General features: G+C 28.2%; 1 protein-coding gene and 1 long non-coding RNA gene across 7 annotated transcripts in view; one reads left to right on the forward strand and one right to left on the reverse strand.

The window, feature by feature from the left end:
- The window catches only part of LOC107457539 (zinc finger homeobox protein 3), a 251455-nt gene that overhangs the window by 173105 nt on the left and 56700 nt on the right, over nt 1-21650 (forward strand). The window contains exon 1 of one of the 6 annotated variants that reach the window (XM_016075711.5): nt 15763-16030. The exons of the other annotated variants lie outside the window; for them this stretch is intronic. The gene's annotated coding sequence lies outside the window, so the exon portion shown is untranslated. Of the gene's footprint in view, nt 1-15762; nt 16031-21650 lie in introns of those variants that run through there. 6 annotated transcript variants of the gene reach the window in all.
- Nucleotides 10428-14401, reverse strand: LOC147804162 (uncharacterized). Its single transcript, XR_015429296.1, has 2 exons — nt 13302-14401; nt 10428-13126 (listed from the first exon to the last, which is right to left on the reverse strand). It is a non-coding gene; the product is annotated as an uncharacterized LOC147804162 (long non-coding RNA).

The following is a 21650-nucleotide window of genomic DNA, read 5'->3' on the forward strand; positions in this document are numbered from 1 at the left end:
TGAATACATATCACACAAAAAAGTCAACATAGTATGAAATTTAATGTAGGGCAATTCTCCTTGGTTCCAATCCATTTGATGAATATTTCGGACTATCCAAGAATATTGCATTTTCTATTATGTTGGAAGTTCTTCAAACGGGAACGGTGGTTGGAATATACACACTCCGGTAATGGGATTACCTTTTACAGCATGAAAAGCAAGTTCTTTGACAATATATGTCCCTGATGAAAGTTGAAAACCTTCAAAATCAATGACTAAAGCTGAGAATCCTTTTCTGTTTCCTTCCTACAATAAAAAAAGAGAAAATTTTGAGTCACCAAGAAAAATAATTAACAACACACAGTTAAAATGTTTATGATAATGTTCATAACTCCTTTTGATTACTACGATTAAGAATTTATTTGCAAAGTAAAAGTCTTTACCTCCTGAGTTCTGTCTAAAATAAACCTTTTTACAAAAACGAATATGAAACGTTCACTTTTAAGAAAATATTTTTACTTTTTGCTAGTTTTATAAAAGTATTTAAAACTTTTTAACAGAATTTTCTGTCTTTTAAGAAAATATTTATGTTTTTTACAAAAAATCTTCCATCTTTTAAACATTTTTTTTAACTTTTTGTTAAAATTTGTTAATTTTATAAAAATAATTCAAACTTTTTTCACAAAATTTTCTATCTTTTAAGAAAATATTTACGTTTTTACAAAAAAGTTTGTCTTTTAAAAAAATATTTTAACTTTTTGTAAAAAACTTTCTATCTTGTAGGAAAATATTTATGATTTTAGAAAAATTTTCGATCTTTTAAGAAAAAATTTTGACTTTTTGTTAAAAATTTTAACTTTTTGTTAAAAAATTTCGATCTTTTAAGAAAATATTTATGCTTTTACAAAAAAAAATTCTCTTTGAAGAAAATATTTTTACTTTTTTGTTAAAAATTTGTTAGTTTTATAAAAATATGAAAGTTTTTGCTAAAATCTCCTAGTTTTTCAGAAAATTCTATACATTTTTCTGAAACTTTTTGTATTAATTATTAAAGAGTGTAATTTTTTCTCGATAATATAAATTTTTTCGCATGTGAAAATGATCTATAAAGACAAAATATATTTTAATAAAATAAATAACATTTTATTCAAAGTTTCACCCAATCACTTCTGCGAGCATACATCATATGTTTCTTAACAATTTCCTAAGAAATAATTTTATTCCCACGTTCTATAACAAGTATGAAGCACTATGTTATTATGGCTAATTGATAAAACGTGGATAAGCCCAAAACGTCCCGGACAGACATTATCTTTGTAAAATTTTGTGAGAAATAGATAACATGTTCAAGTTCTGTAATCAGTATCATTTAAATATATACTTTCAAATAGAAAGGCTATAGTTAGTTTTAAATTAACTCCTAATTTAAAAATAAAGTAAGTTATTTGCATTATTATAATATTAAATTATAATAAAATGAATATGTTTTTAATATAAATGAATTTAAAGCGGCAAAAATTCCCATTACATGTTTCTTAGATTTAAAATAATTCATTTGAAATTTTAAGGAAATTTAATTGATAATATAAATATGTCGTTATTCGTTCTTTTTTACAAAATGCTCTAGTTTTTTAGAAAATATTTTTATTACTGAGGGAGATTTTCTAATATTTCAGAAAATAATTTTATTTTTGTAAAAAATTTCTAGTTTTTCAAAATTTTTTTATATTTTTGTAATAATTATGAAAACTTTTTTGTATTAATTATTAAAGGGTGTATTTTTTTATTGACTAGGTTAATAATAGGTAATATTGAATAGGTAAATAATAATTATAGTCATTTATATCAACTGTATTTATGTTAAAAAATAACTAAAACTAAGAGTTATGAATATAGTCTGTTTCTAACATTTTAAGATGACACCATTAGAATTCATATAGTATTTTTTAAATTATTAAAATTTATATTATTAAAACCTTAAGTTTTCCTCTAATCTCTGTACATTCACAGGATACTGTTTAACGAAACCAATCCCACTATTTGTCGTCGGACTAAGAGTAGGAGGTTTTCGTAGTTTTCCTTCTCATATAACGTGGGTACTCACAAAGTCCACTTCGAAGACATGTATTGTCTCAAGATCTAGGAGTTTCATTGTCTTTTGGGTTCAAAAATGACAACATTGATAGCCGTAAATCCAAACGATGGGGATAAAAATAAAATCGTATAAACTAATATTTATTGATTTAAAATTAATATACCTTTAATTCTAATACTTTTAATATTCACAGTAGACGTACTTAATAAATTTTAACAAATGGAAAGTTAATTTAACAAATATTAACTTTATTTAGATTACGTAATGAAAAAAAAAATAATAACTATTCCTAATTTGTAACTAAGAAGATGAGTAATTTTTATTATTAATAAAATTAAAATAATTAATTAAAATGTGCGAAACAATTAACTTTCTCTTGGCTAATTAAAGATACAGATTAACGCATCTCAGTAGTTTTATGAATAATGCTATTTAACATTATCAATATACTATTTATCATCAATATAATAAAAATAACGCAGTTATAAAATTTTTAAAGTTAACTAAGTTTTGTCACATGCTCTGCCTAAAAAAACGAATTAGTGCTAGAAGTTAAAATAAAACAATTCTATTAACAATAAATTTAAAAAGCATAGTAAATTACTAAGAAATCAATAGTACTTACTTCAGTTTCAGCATGTTTTCTCTTTAAATAACCGTCCATAACGACCTGGTGAATTGAAAAACATTCAAAAACTTAATCGAGACACAACAGAAGAACAAGTGAAATACTAATATAAGAGGGGGTTAGGGAATTTAAGTCACTCTATCCTTCTAGTTGCCAAATCATGAAAATGTAACTCTAACAACCAATCAGAAAAATGTTAAACTGTCACATGCTTAACTATTTACCAGCGCAAGTGAAAGGAACTGAATTCAACACATACGTCATAGCACAAGATCTAGCTTGTTATATGTTATCAGAATGACTCGCTCTGTAACCAGTAGTTGTGTTATCACACAAAACACGTCAAATCTTAACATGTGTATGGTCAGTACCGTTGCCACCCAGAGAAAGATATAATAACATTAAGAGGGGCAGAAATAATTATTTAATAACTGTCAAAGGTTAAGTGAAAAATATATCGATGAAACTGTAGACTGATATCGATATCAAATCCATTTCATTTATACACGCGTTCAGAATACAAAAGTTTAACTTATTAACACATATCTAACCAAGCATTCGTGGGTCAGTGGTTATGATATTCAACTACTGACCCACGAAGGCTTTTTAATTGGCGTGAGTTCGATCCTCAGCATTAATTATACTTAATAAATAATAATAAAACAGATTTAAATATTAAAATAGATTTAAAGTTATTTTATTTCTAACATTCCCACATAGATGACGCCACTAGAGTAAAAGTATGATATCATTTATTTATTATGTAATAAGAGATGACGTCATAACTACAATATCTCCCCAAATAACAAAGTTTCAAAGTGTTGCAATCCTTAAAAACTAATATTAAAAATAATAAGTGTTGCCACCCTCAAAAAAAACTAAGAAATGAAAATAATATTTAAAAAACGAAACTATATTAAAAAACAGAAACCGAAATTAAAAATATTTTAGCTTAAGAAAAAAAAAGAAATAAGCTCCCCATGACGTTGCAGACGAAGTTTCAATTTCAGGCGGGCTGAAATAAGCAACTTCCGGTTAATAGGTGGGCAGAAATAAGCAATTTCCGGTTTGGCAGAAATAAGCAACTTCCGGTTGGGGGCAGAAATAAGCTCCGGTTGACTTTGAGTGATGACGTCAGAACAGTCCAAAAGTAGTTTAACTATTCGCAACAATGACTTGATATTCGATGACTCATGGGATTGCAAGAGAGAAATCTTGTTTTCGCTTGTTCATAGGAACCTATGGGGGGTCCATATAAAGGTGGTATCGTGGGAAAATCGCACATGCTTCAGCTTGTATTATCTTGTACCTGAGCTGTTTTTCGTTTCTCCCGTGAGTTATTTTATTCATCTTCGTTATTTTTCCAATAAAATAATAACTAAAAAAAATATTAAATACTCATCAAAAATAAGATCAATTTAATAATAATTTAAAATAAGATCATTTAAACAATCATTAAAAATAAGATCAATTAAACAATAATTATAAATAAGATCAATTAAATAATCATTAAAAATAAAGTCAATTTAATACTCATTTAAAATAAGATTAATTAAATAATCATTTGAAATAATTGCATTTCATTCTAATTTTTTAAAATTTCACCCCCCTTCCAAGTGTATGACTCCTCCCCCCTCCCCCCACACTCTGGACAAAAATGTAAATCCATTCGTAATACTTAATTTTAAACATATTTCATACTGTTAAATACAATTCAAAAACATAAAATATTATAAAATAGAACTAATTGTGAAAAATATTTTTTATAAATTTAATTATTTATCCAATTTATGTTAAGTTAGAAATATTTAATATAAAATAATACTCTTAACATACGAATATTATAATTAAATAATTTGAAACCGTTCTATATAAAGGATTCCTTCATTTTTATTATGAAACTGCACAAAATTTTCTTCTCTCATTAACATTCGTCATTTATAAATTTTAGGATAAATATATTCGTAAGATTAAAAGGAGATATTCCTTAATTATTTTTTAAAAACTCGATGAATACTATTTTATAGTATTAATAAACCTCTCGTAATAAACCTCTCGGCACCTCTTTTTATCGTTATCTCTTATCACCACATGATGAGTTCAATCCTCAGTAATAATTATATTTAAATTAAATAATAAAATAGATTTAAAGATATTTTATTTCTAACATTCCCTCATAGATGGCGCCACTAGAGTGAAAATCATGATATCATTTATTTATTATGTAATAATTAGCACGTGTATGATCAGTACCGTTGCCATCCAGAGAAAGTTATAATATCCTTTCGAGGGGCAGAAATAATTACTTAATAACTGCCAAGTGAAAATATATCGATGAAACTGTAGGATGATATCGATATAAAATCCTTTTCATTTATACACGTGCTCAGAATACAAAAGTTTAACTTATTTACACATATCTAACCAAGCATTCGTGGGTCAGTGGTTATGATATCCAACTACTGACCCACGAAGGCTTTTTGATTGGCGTGAGTTCGATCCTCAGCCTTAATTATATTTAATAAATAATAATAAAACAGAATTAAATATTAAAATAGATTCAAAGTTATTTTATTTCCATCATCCCCACATAGATGGCGCCACTAGAGTAAAAGCATGATATCATTTATGTATTAAGTAATAAAAAGATGACGTCATTACTTCATAATATACAATATTTCACCCCAAATAACAAAGTTTATAAGTGTTGCCATCCCTTAAAAACTAATATTGAAATTATTATGCGTTGCCATCCTCAAAAAAGCAATAAATGAAAATAATATTTAAAAAACGAAACTATATTAAAAACAGAAACCGAAACTAAAAATATATTAGGCTTAAGAAAAAAAGAAATAAGCTCCCCATGGCGCTGCAGACGAAGTTTCGATTTAAGACGGGCAGAAATAAGCACATGGGCAGAAATAAGCAACTTCCGGTTAATAAGCGGGCAGAAATAACCAATATCCGGTTTAGCAGAAATAAGCAACTTCCGGTTGGGGCAGAAATAAGCTCCGGTTGACTTTGAGTGATGACGTCACTTCCGTAGCACGTACATCGGCTATTACTACTTCCACGAATTCTAGTTAGTCCCAATGCTTGCATCCAAGCGTTCCCTTACCTTCTGAGTCGTGTTCAAAATTACAAGTTACGGAGTTGAACATTGATAGTCATAATACCTTAATATATTTGTGAATTTTATTAACGATAATTTAGTACAGATTTAATTAAAATCTCTTCTTAGCGGAATAAATAAAAACTTTTATTAATTTTCTGTAAACAATAGCTGACATAACTACTGTTTCGGAGCTCTGAAAATCTATTATCACAGTACTTGTAATAGGTACCTATACTGGTGTATTTGTCTACTATTACCACAATAATCGGATCTATTATCCCAATTATCTAAGCTTTATTGGTGTCAATGATAATTTGTCATTTTTTTTTTTTACGGCTCTCCTTTAAAACAGATACTTATCTAATTTAAAATAAGGGTTACATGTATGAAAAGCGTTTAATAAAGCTTCACAAAAATCACATCAATCATAAAAATCATAAAATTAACAACTGAAATAATAATTTTGAATTAGAATGACTATTTAAAAATACTAATCAATATGTATTTTTCATTGCATATCAATTAGTTTATTAAATTTCACACTATTTTTTTTTTTTTTTTTAAATATTGAAGCTTTTGCCTTTTAAAAGAGGTTCAATTTGCCTCAATAATCATAATAATAAAAAAGTGCTAACGTATTTTCTCCTTATAAAACTTTCTTATTGATTCAAAAAACAAATAAAAAAAATAATAAATATAAAAGTAATCACATATTTTTTTATGGTAGTGTGATCACCCAACATACTAATTACACACGCCGTTGGCTGCAAACTAACTATACACCCCCCGCCGACCATTCTCGAAATTAAAAAAAAATACATATATAAATAAATAAATAAAAATAACCCCTTCTCAACACCTCCCACCCATCTTTTTGACCGGTTTCGCCCACACTCAGCTATGTGTTGTATCGCTCTTCTTTGCGAAACGGAACTGGCCAAACGATTATCAAGAAACACGTGATTAGATACCCCCTCCCTCCTCAAACGACTTTTCTGTTGAAATGTAATTTTTTATAGATCCCCCCATTTTTGCTTTTCCCTTAACAATCATTTTAATGTTTATCATTCCAATATTCCATCGGTCAAAAATATATCCACCCCCTGTATCCCCTAATTTTTGCGGAATAATTTTTTTTTCTCTGTATTTGGCGAGTGTTTAAAACCGGCAAAGCGTACACAATTACATAATTATAACGTACAGAACGTGTTATTTGCATTTAATCGTGAAACTCTGAATATTTTTTTACCGAACTGGTATTTTTTTCTTTTCTTTCTTCTTGGTATTATTAATTGCTTTGGCAAGAAGTCTGATACTCGCTTCTAGTACTACTTATCGACCTTACTTTTCGCCGTTTATGTAAGGATTTTATTTATTATGTTTTACTAGATCCGCTTTCTCGCTGTTTTTGATTGTATATTGTTTTAATTTGTCCAATGTATTGGAGAAATAAATGTATATTTTTTTAACGATTTATTTTCTTGCGAAACATTAATTCTCAGGTTATCAGTCAACATTTTGTAGATAATCAGGGTTTGATGAATGCAGGATAATCAAATAACGACAGATCATGAAAAATAGGCTACTGCTTCGGATGCGTTTTATTTACTTTTTAGTGAAATTACATGAAATGATAAAAGTCTATTTAAAGCCAGTAAATAACAAATAATGTTTAAAATCAATAATTTTCTTCTTTAATCCAAGAAAATCCAGTCTCAATAAATAAATAAATACAAAGAAAGGGTTTAACGTTGAACTATAATAACCGTAATTTGAGCCGTAATACGGTAAAAATTTTATCTTTCTTTAACGAGAAACGTTCTATTCAGAATCACATAAAAATCATAGCATATAAATAACCTTTTGTTTTGTCGTAGTGTTTTACATAAAATACTTTTATTTAACATTAAATTTTGTGTGATTTTTTTTCTCGAGAATATTAGTTTTGTATTTTTTCTTTTATTAGAAAGTATACGTCAGTCGATGGTTCATATTTATTTTTATGCGAAGAATTTGTTTAAATTAGCTATTATCTACAACTTGTAAATTGATTATAAAAATTATATGCACTACAGAAAAGTATCTAAATTAATAAAAACAATAAGTAAATAAGTGAAATAATAACATAAATAAATAAATAGCATAAGTAAATAAATATTTTATTATTTACTACAAGGACAATATTAAAAAAAAAGAAAAAGATCAACTATTTCATTAGCAAACGATTTATCACACTCAATCGATCACACGATTTAATCCCACGATTAATCGTAAATTTTAAAAAATCGTTTTCTAACTGTTATCTAGCATTTTTATATGAATTTTACTATTCAAGAAGAACTAATAAAATTCTACAACCACAATTTAAATCACGTAAAACATAACAGCTTTCTTGCAAAATATTTCCTATAAAAAGATGAGAGTAAAGTTGGTCTACATATTATAAAAACAATCCTTCAAACTAAATAAAACTCCAAATTTGACGCAGAGGAGGTCAAATTTAAATAAAAACCAATGGTTCTAAACGAAGCTCATTTCTCCAACTGATTCTTCCACGGGGGGGGGGGAGGGGAATTCCAGCCGCTAAGTCACTGTCACCGTAGGCACGTCCTACCTGTGGCAGAAGAGGCATTAAATTCGAATCAGCCAAGACGGTGGGTGACCTTGCTTTATTCGAATGTCAATTGCCCGAAAGGTGAGTTTTGAAGTATGGAAGTGCTCCACTGTGTGATTTGCAGAGCTATACTTTTCTTTACCTGTCCTCCCACGCCACCCCTCATTTATTTCGAGATTTGTAACCCTCATAAATGTAATTTACGCCGTCTTCTCTTAATGATTTTTCACAGCGGATGTTACGTGTCACGAATATCTGTTATTTGTGACGCTGCACTCCGATATTTATTAATATCTGATTATTCGTTAATGCCCTTGCTTAATATATATATATATATATATATATATATATATATATATATATATATATATATATATATATATATATATATATATATATATATATATATATATATATATATATATACGTATATATATATACGTATATATATATATATATATATATATATATATATATATATATATATATATATATATATATATATATATATATATATATATATATATACGTATATATATATATATATATATATATATACGTATATATATATATATATATATATATATATATATATATATATATATATATATATATATATATATATATATATATATATATATATATATATATATATATATATATATATATATATATATACGTATATATATATACGTATATATATATATATATATATATATATATATATATATATATATATATACGTATATATATATACGTATATATATATACGTATATATATATATATATATATATATATGCGTAAATTTACATGTATATATTATACATGTACATATATATGTAAAATTACAGAACAATGAAAAAGGGGGAAGAAAGAAAAATAAAAATAAAAATAACGAAATACGGCAAAAATTTTTTAAAACAATCCGGAAAATAAGAGATATAATCTTTTCATCAGCTTACACGATTATATTCGCAAAAAAGAGTACGGATATAATCGTGTGAGCTGATGAAAAGATTATATCTTTTATTTTCCGGATTTCTTTAAAAAAAATTTGTTCTTTTTTTCCGGTTTTTTGTTATTTTATTATTATTTTTCTTTTTTTCCCTTTTTTCATTGTTCTGTAATTTTTCCCTTGTTTTATCTACATTTTGAACTTATTTTATTACTTATTCTATTTACTTGCAGCTTTTGCGCAGTAAATAGAACTTATAGTTTTTCTTAATGCTTTTTTTGTTTTTATTTATTATATATATATATATATATATATATATATATAATTTATTATGATTACTTTATTTTCGTTGGTAGATGGCAGTGTAAACGTGAGGTGGAGATAGCGTCTATGACTTGCATTTTTAGATTCGACTCGGAAGACCAAAGAGCTTTTGGTTGAAGCACATGCCTTTGTAGAGGGCTTTTGAAATGAGACTAACCCACATTTGCGTTCCATGGGGAGAAGAAGGCAAATATAAAGCTATTTAAGACAAATATAGTATGCTAGCTATTCGACCTATACTAGCTGCTAGATTGGTGGTCTATTTAACAGCATTAGCGTAAGCTATTAAGTTAAGCATTTTGGGAAGTTGATCACATACCTAAATTAACCTCTAAAGACAGGAATCAAATGTGCAAAACAGTTGCATTATCACATAAGTTGGCCACCTATGCGAACTACGAACTTGGTTCATCGCGAGTGGTCAGCCTGCAATTTATCAAATGCTCAACTTATAAATTCCTATATTTTAATCATTTCTTTCTCCCTTTTTTTTGTCACCGTTGATAAGCAGTTTCTCACCAGTTATGTTAGACACTAATGTGCATCCAACGCTGAAGATAACGAAACTCTTGGGTTATTTTACTGAGTTAATTCAGTTAACTGAAGAAAACTTAAAAAACTTGCCTTCCTTTAGGTTTTTTATTTATTTGCATATTTTTTTAATTTGGTGTTCGTGAACTAGGAAAAACTTTCATAACGGGTCGATTGCTTCATTTAATTTTTTTTTTTTTTTTTGAAGAAAAATAAAATAAATAAAAAACTTGAATAATGTGTGCTTAGAGAGAAAGAGAGGTTTACAAAATCAACAAAAACTAATTATAACACTTAATCAAATTAACTTTCCTTTTACCACTAAAAAATAAATACTGGAGCAGTCGAATCAAGTACAAAATGAATCCTTAGATATGTTACACTCCATACTAACACCCAGTACGTAGGTATTTTAGCACTTCTGCAAAATTATTATTCACAAATAATTCTCTAGTTTTGGAATCTCTAAAGTAAAATAACAATAAAAAAAATGAGGTATACTATTTTGCTTAGCCTTTAAAATCTTTTGCAAGCATTGTTGATTTCTATCCTCTGATGAGAGCACCCGGAGGCGTGGTCTGATGTCGTCACGATTACGTCACGGCTTCCCCCATCTCGCATCTACCCAGACATCAGCTGTAAAGCTCCTCTTGCTTATCCAACATTGGAAATAGTGAAAAACACAAACGGAATCTTTTTTTTTTCTTCATCATATATGTGTATTGAGCAAGTAAATGTTTTGCGGTTAGATGTTTTCTTTCTTTATTTTTATCCCATTTTTTTTAACCAACTCTACTGTTTGCGTAAGGAATTTCTTTGCGGGCATAAATATTTTTATTTTTCTACGCAATAAGTTCAAAAGGGTTTGTGACGCTTTGCAATTTTTATTTAGATTGAAATCTGTTTTCTAATTTGTTTAAACCTAATTGAAGTTTGAAAATATGTTTTTTTTAAAAGTAAGTTCCATAACTATTTTAAATACGTAATAAATTAAATTTCGCAGAAAAAGATAAGTACATTATTATACTATAACAGGCGCTAATGATCGCAAACATTAGCAATTTAAAATCAGCATTCCGAATTCGACACATAATAAAAATGTGTATTTGAAATTACTATTTGCATTTAAAAAATTGAATTTAACATTAGAAGTTTGAAATAAAACTGTTTTAACTGAAAACTGAAGTTTGTACAAATTTAACAAATCTCAAAAATTTAATATTGAAATTGATAATACTTTAAAAGTTGAAAAATAATAATAATATCAAAATTTAAGCATCAACATTTGATTATCTTAAACCATGCCATTTTCAATAGAAGTTGATTAATTATTTAATTATCATGAAAATTGCTGATTAAATAAAATCTTTAAACGTCATCTTTTATTTAAAAAAGAAAATGAAGGCTGGAAATTTTAGCATCATCATCTGATTAATCAATATAATTCATTAATCATTATTTTGAGAAATGCTGATTATTCACCCAAAATAAATAAATAATATTCATCTAATGTAAATATTAAGGGTCAACATTTTAAATTTTAGCTTTTAAATAAGTCAGTAAAAAATCTATGTCCGTTATATTGTCCATTGTTTCATCACTGTAAAGCACAATTTGTGGTTATTATAATTCAACCTAACGAATTAATAATTTATAGAATAATTTTGGATGCACTTACCAAATACAAGTTTTTAGATTACGTTAAATACTTCCTAATGATTTAAGCATTTATAAATCATTTTTTTTTTCGAATCTATATTTTACTGATTTGCTATGCAGATGCAATTTTTTGTCTGTTTAATAAAATCGATTTATTGTTTTCATATATAACAGAATAATTATGCATCGATTTGCTACAATTATTTTGTAATTGTCGTAAATAAACCAGTTTATTTAAACTATTACTCATAGTTCTAATGAATACCGTTTCTGTAAATCCTACTTTATCGAACAACGAAACCATTCATAATGGCGAGCAGCTCATTTGCATTTGCACGCAATCTTTAAAAACCAAATCGTGTTGTAGCTGTTTTTTGGAGTCATTTTGATACCTTCCTTGTTTTGCGCTGTTTTTTTCTCTTTGTTGCGTTGGTGTCATGTTGTTTTGATATGACATTTTTTTTTGTTTGTGTATTTCCCCTTTTTATTCAATTATTCTATTCTTTTTTTTTTCTTCTTATTTTCATCTATTCATCCGCGACAAACCGTTTTTACACGTCACTGATGGTTCCAAGTTTAACAGGGTGATACAAACGCGGAAATGCACATTTAGATGCAAATATTTGCATTTTTTATTATTTTAGTTCACCGCTGTTTGTCATTCATTCGGTTTCGTGTGGGAATATATTTCATTTTAATGGACATAAATTTTTTATTCTCTTTTAAATCGGAAAAATATTATTCTAAACACTGTGAAATATATTTAAATATGGTTGTATAAATGATTGCATTTTAATTAAACATTGAATAGTAATTTGAATACTTTTCAGTATAAAGCTGATGTCCTAATCTTGTGTTGAACACTTTGCTCTATATATTCATTCATGCTTAGTTCAGTGTACACTTAAATATTATAGATTTCATAATTTACTCTTGGTGCAACTTATATTTTTATTTCGATACTTCCCATTATTTATTTGTTTCTTAACACTTGGTGCAATACGCTGTTTAATTTAGGTACTTTGCACTATAAATTGTTTATAAACACTTGATGTAAAAAGCATTTTAATTTCAATACTTCGTATTATTAATTTATTTCATAACACTTGGCGCAATATGCACTTCAATTTGAATATTTTGTATTTTTGATCTGTTTCTTAACATTTGGTGCAATACGCATTTCAAATTTGATTAATTGTCATTATTAATCTGTTTCTTAACACTTGGTGCAATAAGGGTTTCATATTTGATTTCTTGGCATTATTAATCTGTTTCTTAACATTTGGGGCAATACGCATTTCAAATTTGATTACTTGGCATTATTTATCTGTTTCTTAACATTTAGTGCAATAAGCATTTCAAATTTGATTACTTGGCATTATTAATCTTTTCTTAACATTTGGTGCAATAAGCATTTCAAATTTGATTACTTTGCATTGTTAATCTGTTTCTTGACATTTGGTGCAATAAGCATTTCAAATTTGATTACTTGGCATTATTAATCTGTTTCTTATCATTTGGTGCAAAATGTATTTTAGTTTGAATATGTTGCCCAAAAATTCGTTACTGAACACTAACTTTAATCTTTAAATCTGGTGCTTTGCAGCTCGTACAATGTTTATTTTAATATGAATAATATTCATTCTGAATCAGATATGAGCTTTTAGGCTCTGAATTACTTGCTGGAAATTGCTGAATTTTGTAATTTCATAGACTATTTAAGTAAATGAAATTAAGAATTTAACGGAAAAAAAGCAAGGAAAAAATTAAAGTTGTAATATAATATGAAATAAGTCTGCTGTGCTTAAGATAATTTTTTTTCTCTGAAAATTTTGTTAGCTAATTTAATGTTACCCCACCTTTTTTGTTATTAAATTTCTAAATATAAACAAATATATATAAAATTTATTTTCTAAGCTTCCTGGAACGATTTAATTTCCAGAGCTTATCAATAAGTAGTTATATATGATTAGTAATGCTATAATTTCATTTTGATCAACGGCTTATTTCTTTGATCTGCTATCACTAAACAATCGTTCTTTTTTCCTTGTATCCTAAGTCCAAATTCACGAGAAAAAAAACACTATTTTTCCTCTTAAAATTCGAAAGAAGAAAAAAGAAACTGAAATTAGATTGCTTAATTTGTCCACCTCCGATATAATTTTTTTTGAGAATGGGAGCACAAGTTATAAGAAAGTGATTAACTTTAACAAAAGAAATAAAAAAAATAGTTCTGAAAGGAAAAATAAAATTAAAAAAAAACGTGAGGAAACTAAAACTCTATCTTGGCGAAACTAAATATTAGGCCTTTAAAAAATCATCGGCAAATTCATAATCCATCATTACTTGGACAGATTGCAATCGCCAAGCTGTATATGTCCTTTGTTTTTGGATTCAAAATGGCGATTCGAAATTGCCAATGATGATATGAATGTAACATAATACCTTTCACGCTGTAAGCCCGTGAGACAAAGGGATGGAATAAAAAAATAAAAAATAATGCCAAGTTGGCGGGGGTGGGGGACAGTCATTTGGCGTGTGATTATAACGTACTTTAGGTGAATGAGTTCTCTTGGCTATGATGGTGACTGACCCAGAAAGTTGTAACTCTTTGAATTACTTTACTAATGTGAGCGGGTTTTTAAATGATATCGATGACAAACATCAGCGACAATCGCAGTTAAGCCGGATGTGCATCTATTATGTTGAATAGAAACTGAATAAAGCAGCAAAACATGACTTTAATTTCTTTTTTATGTTGGTCTCTTTTTATTAATGTTGTTGATTTTTATCCTCGAAAAATATGATGTTCTTCCAAAGATTTATTCAGATGATTTCAAATCACAATAAAATGTGGTGTTTTAATGCAAGTTTAAAATGCATAGTTTCGTGTTAACATTAAGGGGCAGTTCATATATATATCATGTAGCATCACCTGAAGGAGAAATATGCGATTTACTTATTTTTGATTAAAAAAAATTAAAAGTGAAAAGGAATAATGCTTACGTAAGACACTGAATAAATTTTGTCTGGAAGAAATCATTTTCAAATTGCAAACAAAAGCGGAGAATATTGAGCCGTTAGAATGTTGCGTAAGCATCTAATGGGGGGAAAGGATAAGCTATTGCTTTATTTTTGCGGACAAACAGAGGGCTAATGCTTACGTAAAACGTTTGATTCTCTTATCTGAAAAAAAAAAAAAAACTTTTCATAAGTTTATATTTTTGAACATTCATAATTCTATATTTCTGGGAAAAAATAATAAAGGCAAAAGAGAGGGAATGAGTTAGTGATTTGCTTTTTGGCTGACATAGAGGAGAGAGAGTCTAAAATCACTGAAAATATGCTTACGTAATATTTAATTGGTCGAAAAATCGTTTTCACTGGAAAACTGATTTCCAATAAATAATTTTTTTCTTTAAAATTGAAACTTCTGAAAATTTTACATAATTATTCAAATATTTACGGAACTTAAATTTATTTTGAAAATATTTGTATTATAACTGAAAGTGTGGAGATAAGTTTGTAGTAGTTTCAAAAATGTTTATTTCAAAAAAAATATAGCTAATTGGAGTTACGCTAAATACTCATGCATGATTCTTTTTTAATATATATTATACAGAAAATAATTCACAACTCACTAACAAAAATAATTCCATGAAAAAACGATTACTTAAAAAAGAACGTTAATGGGGGGGGGGGGGATCCCTCAAAAACCAATGTCAAATTCGTAAATATCTTTTTCCCTTTCTCCCAATGCTCTTATGAAATCTATTACAGAGGTGCGCCATCTATTGACAGTAACACACATTTTCTCCTGCTAAAAAAAATATTAGGAGGAGCAATTTCACTGTGATTGACAGTCAGATGTGGCGCCCTCTCTCGACATCTGACGGCGTTTCTGTCATTCAAACGGTATGATGATCCGTCCCTAGGAAAACAACACTCCGTCCGCGTGGTGAGGGAGCAGTTCCGGATTCGCACGGAATCTTTAAAAACACTTGCTCCTGTTTTTACCCCCCGCCTACACCTTTTCTTGGAATTTCATTGAATGATGCAACAAGAGTTGAACTCGTTTCTTCCACTCATTGTTTGCAAGATGAAGCTTTTACCTGTAACTAAAAGGGTAAGTTGGATATCATTGCTCGGATGATTACGTTTTTAAGCTAGTTAACCACAGCTGTTTATTACTTAGTTTTTTTAGTTCTTAGTACGCATTTAGTTTGAATTTAAATTATTTATTTATTATAAGTTTTTAATTTTCAAAAAATTAATACTACAGAAATGCATGGTAATTCTGATTATAAATGTAGTCAACAATGGTTGAATGTTTTCGTTTTCGAACTATTTATCTGCAGGTATTTTGCTTTTTTTTTTTTTTTTTTTTTAGCTGATTTATTTCACTTTAAACTTACAAGCATTTAATTTAAATTTCAAATAAAATTTAATTAAGTTGTTTAGAATTTTTTTAAAAAAGAAATAAATATTTAATTGTCTTAGATTTTTTTAAAAAACTTTACTGCGTTTATTTTTGTTTTAGCCACGTGATACTTTTTTTACCGATACGTTTTTACAGATTGTTTTCAGACTCATAAGTTCATAAAATTTACTTATGGAGTGCAAAAACTTTGCTGATGTAATTTTCTTATAAAATTTAAAAAAAATTGAATTTATATATAGATTTTATGTTGCGTTTGTATAAAGCCATAGCCGTAGTATTATAATTCTTAGTTTTGATTTTGAAACATGTAAGCTTTCAATTACATTGTTCTATTAAGCTTTTGTTTACCTAAACATAATAATTTTCATTTTTAGTAAGTTGACTTTTAGTAACTGGCTTATTAATATTTAATTACATCATTACTATATTATTACAATTTTATTTACTAAAGATATAAGAGCTAAAAATATCTGCAACCTCCTTAAACTTATAATGTACACGTTTTTCTACCGCACTTAATTTATTAGCCGAGTGTTTTTAAATTTGATGATTTTCGTTTTCACTATTTCTTTGATTCTCGTTAAGTTAAAATGTTAGCAATTCCAAATTCCCTTTAAAAATTACTGTTTCGTAACTTCATTATTTGAGATAGTTTTTGCAAAAAAGATTTATTATCCATTTTTACAGCATTAAAAGCACATTTCATATCTTGCTTCCTTATTAGTCATATCTTCGTTTTTATAAGGTAGTCTAAGATTTAACCACTGCTATGTCTGAACAAAACATTCCAAACAGACCATTCCATTCCAAGATCCATTTGCATTTTTAATAATTTTTTTTTTTTTTTTTTTTTTTTATGATTTAATGTTTAAGTTTAATTTTTTTTTTCTTCAAATAAATGCTAAAGCTTGAAATTCGCATATGTTTTGTATTTAAAACATCGATATCTTAAAGGAACAAGCGCTACATTTTTTTTAAATCTCCATACTACATTTTCTGAATTATAAGAAAACGAGCATACTTTTTGTTTACTTTTCTATGTGCTATTTATTTATGAACTTGATAGCCTCTTATAATTATAAAATTAGGAAGCTGTTGCATATTCCCACAAAAGCCATTCTACTCTGAATTCTTACATCAGGTATGTAAAAGAGTGTTCGAATTTTAAGCCGGTAACGCATAATTAAATCCAGTAATGAGGTTTTTTTTTCTATTATTATTATTTCTATTTAATCTGCTTCTTTGAAAAGGTAACATAAAAATCGCTCGCATGTCAATTAAAGTTAATTATACCCGCTTTCAGAAAACAGAACCGGATTAAGCAAGATTTATTATCTAGCCAAATTATGTAACTTTCTTTTTTTAGTTTTTAGTGTTCCTTCTAAAGTATGATTGATACATACAGTATGTGAAATAAATTTGTTTTAATATTTTTCTTTAACAACAATTTTATATACTGGATTAAAATATTTTTTATTTGTAATTTTGCAATAGTAGGCATTGTAGTTGCTCTGGCACCGTTGAAATATGCACTGAGATAAAAGTATGGTCAAAATTACCGAAATATGGTAAAATTTTCCGCATTTCTGGCTCTGTTAGTACATCAAATTGTTCCGTAAATTTTACCGAAGCACTTTGGTAATGATTTTTCTGAAATTAACAATAAAATATGGTTTTATACGGTGTGATAAGGTTTAGTAATTTTATCATGTTTTCTTAAAGCATACCATAAAAACAATTCATTTGGTTAAATTTACGTTTCAGTTTTGTATTTTTTACTAAAAGTCAGGTAATAAGAACTATAATTTAGAAAACCAGAATTTTCGGTATGCCGTAATCATATGAAAGGAAAAGGACTAAATGAACAATTACTAATATTTTGGTTCTTTTGACCAGAATTATAGTTACTTTTGTCAGAAATATCATTACTATACAGTAAGGTGATTTTACTAGAATTTGTTTCTTCGTGTGTGGTTGATAATTCAGCATAAAATTTTAAATTCAATTATTATTGTTTTTTTGAATTGCCATTCAACAATAAGTCGATATCAACTTCAACAATAAATGGATAATAATACGTAATCAAAACAGTTTTTAATTCAAATATTCATATTATTTCTGATATGAATCTAATCAGGTTATCCGAAATATTAGTGATTCAAATGTGTGAACAATATAAATCAGTAATTTAAATCTGCTGATGGGAATCAGCTTTTTCTAGTTCTGTAATTGCAAAGTAATATCACTGTAAAATGAATCAAATTATAAATTTTATTAAAAATTGAAATGCATTAATAAACCTCTTTTTCGTAGATTATAACCTCTATTTTCAGATCAAAAGGCGGAAAATTTATTAAATTTATTCTTAACTTTATTTAATATTAATAAAAACTACTCGGGTACGTATATTCGATACATAACCCAAATTAAATTCGTTAAGTGCAATATCCGGTAAAAAGCAAACAATTCGAATAAATTGGAGTAAGTTTCTTGGAATATTGGTATTCATATAAATTAACGATTCAAATATTTGTATTTAATGCTTTCAAATCGATTCATCTCATTTAATCATTCTGTTGATTTGGCAATTTAATTCCAAAAAGGGTACTAAAATGGCTACTAAAGGCTACATCTTGTTAAGGTTACAGCACCTTCAGACAATATTATGGTTCTACGGGGTCTGATATATTTACAAGTGTACTTACGGAGCCGCCGTGACAGGAGATAGAGTGATAGATGACTCAGGTTCGAATCCCAGAATTCCCCAGGTGGTCGATGCGAATTCTGCTCCCTGCTCGCACCGACCACATTGCTTACGCAAAATGTCCTCAGTGGCGGACGGATCATCAGTTACAATCCCTGTGCCGTAAGCCACGATGGCTCAGGAGATACAGTGTTCGCCTTCCAATGAGGTGAACCTGGTTCGAATCCAAGCTATGGTAGGTCGATATGAATTCTACATCCGACTTGCACCGCCTACATTGCTGGCTTAAAATATCCTCAGTGGAAAACAGATCTTGGGTTAGAGTCCCCTCGCCGTCAGGCTAACTGTGGGAGGTTCTCGTGGTCTTCCTCTCCATGTAACGCGGGCTAGTTCCATCGAAAAAGTCCTTCACAAAGGTAAATTTTTCCCTACACTTGATCCAGGAGATCTTTTGTATTTTGAATTGGGTTCAAAATAACAAGGCTACGGATTTGAACATTAGTAATCGTAACATTAGTAATTTGAACATTAGTAATCGTAACATTAGTAATTTGAACATTAGTAATCGGCTGTTCAACGACGATTATTAAATAAAACATAAAATCCCTTTGCCTTAATGGGAGATTTTCGTGGTTTTCCTCTCCAGGCGTATTAGTTCCATCAAAAAGTCCTTCACGAAGGCTAGTTTGTCCCAATGCTTGATCCAGGAGTTCCCTCGTCTTCAAGGTTGGGTTCCAACTTACAAGTTTAATATTGAACTCTGAATTGGGTTCACTCTTCAACGCCGGTTATAAAATAAAATAAAAAAAAGTGGACTGCATATTCCAAAAAGGAAATCAACATAAGACATAATTAATAATTTAGGATTTTCTTCCTAGTTGGTGAAATTAGAAAATTTCGCAAACGAAACCGCATTTCATATTTTTCTGATTCCTTTCGAATGAAAATTATAATCGATTTTCTTAATAATTATTGTTCGCTCGCCCACACAAATCTGCCCAACTTAATAAACTCAGCTTAACTCTTTCATTTCTTAAACGAAAGAATCAGCAAAATCAAAACCTTCCGATCAGATCATTCACCCAATTTTTCAATACAGCGGTCATACCAGATAGGCTTGGCTTTTTCCAGTAATTGCTGCAAGTCCAATCCACAAGAATTGTGGGAGGATCCAATCTCGGAATTGAAAGCCATTCCAAAGACCACCACAAAAAAAAAAAAAAAAAAAAAAATGCCGGAACAACCAAGTTCTTTAATGACACTTACCAGGTTTATTGGCTCGTAAAGAAGTGAGGCAACCGATTAAAATGCCTGGCTTGTTGAATAAATTTTAAAAAAATAAATAACAAAATATTAAGAAGAACGAAGCAAAAAGAGACGATATCGTAAATTCAGCCTGACTATATTTATGCCAGGCAGACTTGCGATTAAGTTATGATTTATGCTCGCATTATGCGGTTCATGTGACGCGGCAGTGAGACGAGTTGCGTTAAAGTCCTATTGTTTCCATTTTTCCTAGAGTTCTTTTTTTTTTGAAAATTTTTATAAGATTTTATTTAATAATCACTGCGAAATTGAATGGGGTTCAATTGTTTTCTAAGGAAGCTATTATTTTCAATAAATTGAATGAACTGTTTGTTCAAAATGCTACTATATTTTATGAGCTTGATTATTATTTCAAAACGAATATCAAATTTTTCCAAAAAAATATTATTTCAAAATATTTACGGTACTGTTTTAAACATAAATTTAATGCATGGAGGAAAAAATTCTGGTAAAATTACCATACTGTATGTTAATGATATTCCTGTTTTTTTATTTTTTCTAATAAAAAAAAACAAAATATTCGGTACATTAACCATTAATTTACTTCGGAAATTTTACCTTTCACAGGTTTGCGGTTTAATAAAAATTCTGGTTTTTAAAATTATAGATCTTATACCACATATTTAATAACAAAAATGCAAAACTGAAAAGTAAATTTAACGGAATAAATGTATTTCATTCTATACTCTTAGGTATCGTGATAAAAATACCAAATTTTATCACATTAACCGAGTTTTATCACATATTATAAGATCATATTTTATAGCTAATTTTACAAAAATCATTACCCAAAGCACTTTGGTGTTCCCATTGCGTCAGAAACGTGGTAAATTTTACCATAATCTGTTATTTTTTACCATACTTTTTTCCTCAGAGTAGATTTTGTGTAGGTACTTTTTTTTTTTTTTCTTCTCCTGTCTCCCTCCTTTAAGACAGTCTAACCGAAGAAGGAGACCATGTTTGCTAAGTACCACACACTTCTTTTTTTATTTTCTTTGCGTCAGACATAGTTTCTTTCTCTATTTTTCGTAAGAGTGTCGCTTCTACACCTGCCAACTCTACATGCAATCTGTATAATGGTATTTGTTACTCGTTATGCCTGTAATATTACCGTTATCGATATTTATCATGCAGCATGATAGTCACAATATAGCATAAAAACGTTTTTAAAATATAAGGTAAAGAAAATATAAATATAGTCAACGATATATCGCTTTCTGCTTATTAATTTAATGACTTGCATCGTTTTTGCATTTGTCAATATTTTCAAATGAA

This window comes from Parasteatoda tepidariorum, chromosome 9 (assembly GCF_982258835.1).
Source record: "Parasteatoda tepidariorum strain Cologne lab strain chromosome 9, Ptep-v5.0, whole genome shotgun sequence".
Taxonomy (NCBI): domain Eukaryota; kingdom Metazoa; phylum Arthropoda; class Arachnida; order Araneae; family Theridiidae; genus Parasteatoda; species Parasteatoda tepidariorum.